General features: G+C 51.0%; 1 protein-coding gene across 1 annotated transcript in view; it reads right to left on the bottom strand.

Moving 5' to 3' along the window:
• Gdpd2 (glycerophosphodiester phosphodiesterase domain containing 2) overlaps nucleotides 1-850 on the bottom strand; it is a 9,474-nt gene extending 8,624 nt beyond the window's left edge. The window contains exon 1 of the mRNA XM_021188044.1: nucleotides 502-850. The gene's annotated coding sequence lies outside the window, so the exon portion shown is untranslated. The remainder of the gene's footprint in view (nucleotides 1-501) is intronic.
• Between the last annotated feature and the right edge of the window lie 1,674 nt (nucleotides 851-2,524).

Raw genomic sequence — 2,524 nt, 5'->3', positions numbered from 1 at the left:
CCCCCCCCCCCCATCTAACTGTCCTGTACAAAGGAACAGTGACGCCTTTTCACTCTGTGTGAGGGTTCCTGCAAGAAGGCAAGGTGTGTCTGCTCTTGGAACTGCCCCCTTATTAAGTTCTCATTGGGAAAGGAGGGTCCTGTCTAGGGAGTGGAGGGGTGGGAGCTGGGCCCCTTCCCAAGGAGACCGACTAGTCAAACCAAAGAGAGGCCCCTGCTTCTCCCCATCCCGGAACTGGGCTACAGTAGCCTGCCCTGAGCACCAATCCACATCCCTTGCTTCCTCTAGGGTCATACCCATGCACCCCAGATTTCCAGAGTCCTACCTCCCTCAAGAGTTGCCTGGAAGATGGAATCAGGATCTGGCCAGTCTGAAAGACCCGGAGTAGGGAATCTGACAGGAGTGCTGCCTAGCCCCCTGGGCTCCATCCCTACGGGCTTGAGCCACTCTTCGCTTCCCGGCTCCCCAGCGGTAGCCCCCAGCCTTCCCGAGCCCTCACACCTTTTACTCAGTGAGCAAGCGAGCCCGTAGCTCTGCCTCCCAGCTCCTCTCCGAGTTGTCTGCCTCCTCCCTCTTGCAGTCCCTGGCTCAGCCTCACTGGTCAAACAGGTGTCACTGTTGCCACCTACAGGAAGAAGTGTGGGTCCTCTTGGAAGGCCGGGAGAGGCTCTATGGCCCGAGCACAGTCATGGTGGGAAGATGGGCGAGTGAGCTAGCTGGAGAGGAGGTCGGCTTCTTTACTCTCTGGAGCTGGCAGTCAGGGGGCTTGGTGTGAGGAATTCCTTTGTGCAGCCTTCCCCATCCCTCTGTCCCTCCTCCTGTTCCCCTCCCAGTCACTGCCTGAGGGCTTTGTCCTGGCTTTAGGAGGCCAGGACTGAGGGCATAGGAGGGAGGGAAGCTGGGGGAGGTGACCACACAATTTTGCAACTTGGCAGCAAGGAGAAGGGGCCCTGCCAGTCCCCTGGAAACTCTTGAGCGGATAAGGAAGTCTAACCTTAAGCTTCCTAGGAGTACAACTTCCAATCATTAGCTGCCCTTTCCTCTTGGGCTATTTATACTTCTGCAAGTTCCATCGATGTGATGCTATTGAAGTGACTTTATGAACTCTGGGCAGTATGATGCCCTATTTCTGGACCAGGGGGGTCCCTGTGGATATATTCAATAGCCCTCACTGCATCACCCATCAGATGCTCATTCAGGACATCAGGCTAGCTGCCTTGTTTATCAAGCACTGAATGGCTTTAGGAGTGAATAGTGTATTAAGGTACCAGGCTTTTGGAAGATGAACGTGTACAAAAGAAGCAGGTGGCCTAGCAAGCTGTGGTCAGCTTAGTATAAAAAGTACAGGATTGCATGGGAACTGTGTTGACGGACAGCTCTTGGATCGTGGCTGATGAAGTGACTTGGGGTCTGTGTGTGAGCACTATCGGGGTGTTGGTGGGAAAGGATGACTCCTTACAGATAAGCTGTCTTCCCCTCCCCCTCCACACACTCAATTTTACCCAGTGAAGGAGACTGGCTCTCTTCTGCCAGGAGCTGGTTCCCTCCCTCTCAGCTTTCCCATTGTATCCAGAGGCTCTATTTGGCAATGACAGAGATTCTCTAACTCTCTCAGAATTAAAATGCAAAGAGAAGCAAGGCTGCTTGCTGGCAGGAAGCCAGGGAGGGCCAGCGGGTCACCTAGTCCTCCACTGGGAGTCATTCTTGGCAAGCTGTTTTTCAATTTCCTTTGCTTGGGTTGTGGTGGATTCTAGAGTTTTGTTTTCTTGTATGTGGGGATGGTTTGAGAGCCTTTTAGAGGATGGTGGGGTGGGGACAGCATTCGATATGCATGGATGAGCCTCAAGGCTTGCGAGCTCCCAAAAGGCTTCAAATATAGCCTGTATGAGGCTGCCCCCCTTCTAGCTTCTAACTGGAGACAAGAAACCTGACATACGGTAAGGAATAATCCTTGTCCCCCCACTTTCTTTTAAAGGGAGAAAGCAGGGGGGCAGTAGTTTTGTTCTGTAACGGAAAAGCATTAGTCAGATTGCAGGACATTAGAAAGAGCTATATGGTAAATGTAATACTCACTGACATTTTAACTCTACATAACCACCTCTTTGTACCACAGTACTATCTGTATGTTAAGATATTTAATGTTCCCCAAGGGCTCGTGTGTTCACAGCTTGTTCCCTGGCCTGTGGTACCATTTGGGAGGTTGGGGGTAACTTTAGAGAGGTAGGTTCTTGTGAGTGTCTGTCTTTCATACACTGGAGGGTATGCTCTCGAAGGCTGGTGATGGGACCCAGATCCTTCCACTATTTTTTTTTTCATCCTGCTCCATTGTACTTCTGCCATGATCTAATTAGTGGGCTTCTAAGCATGGCCTAGGGCCTCCAAAACCGTGAGCGAAAATGAATGCATTCTCCCAGTGAACTCCATCTCTCAGGTATTTGCTATTGTATGGTAAAGCAGACACTTTACTTTCTTATATTCAAAGTACAGGCTAAGGACCTTGAACTTTTTTTTTTTTGAGACAGGG

Source organism: Mus pahari, chromosome X (assembly GCF_900095145.1).
Source record: "Mus pahari chromosome X, PAHARI_EIJ_v1.1, whole genome shotgun sequence".
NCBI classification, from domain to species: Eukaryota; Metazoa; Chordata; class Mammalia; order Rodentia; family Muridae; genus Mus; species Mus pahari.
The sequence above is the reverse complement of the archived record's forward strand: the minus strand, read 5'-3'. Positions and strand labels throughout refer to the sequence as shown.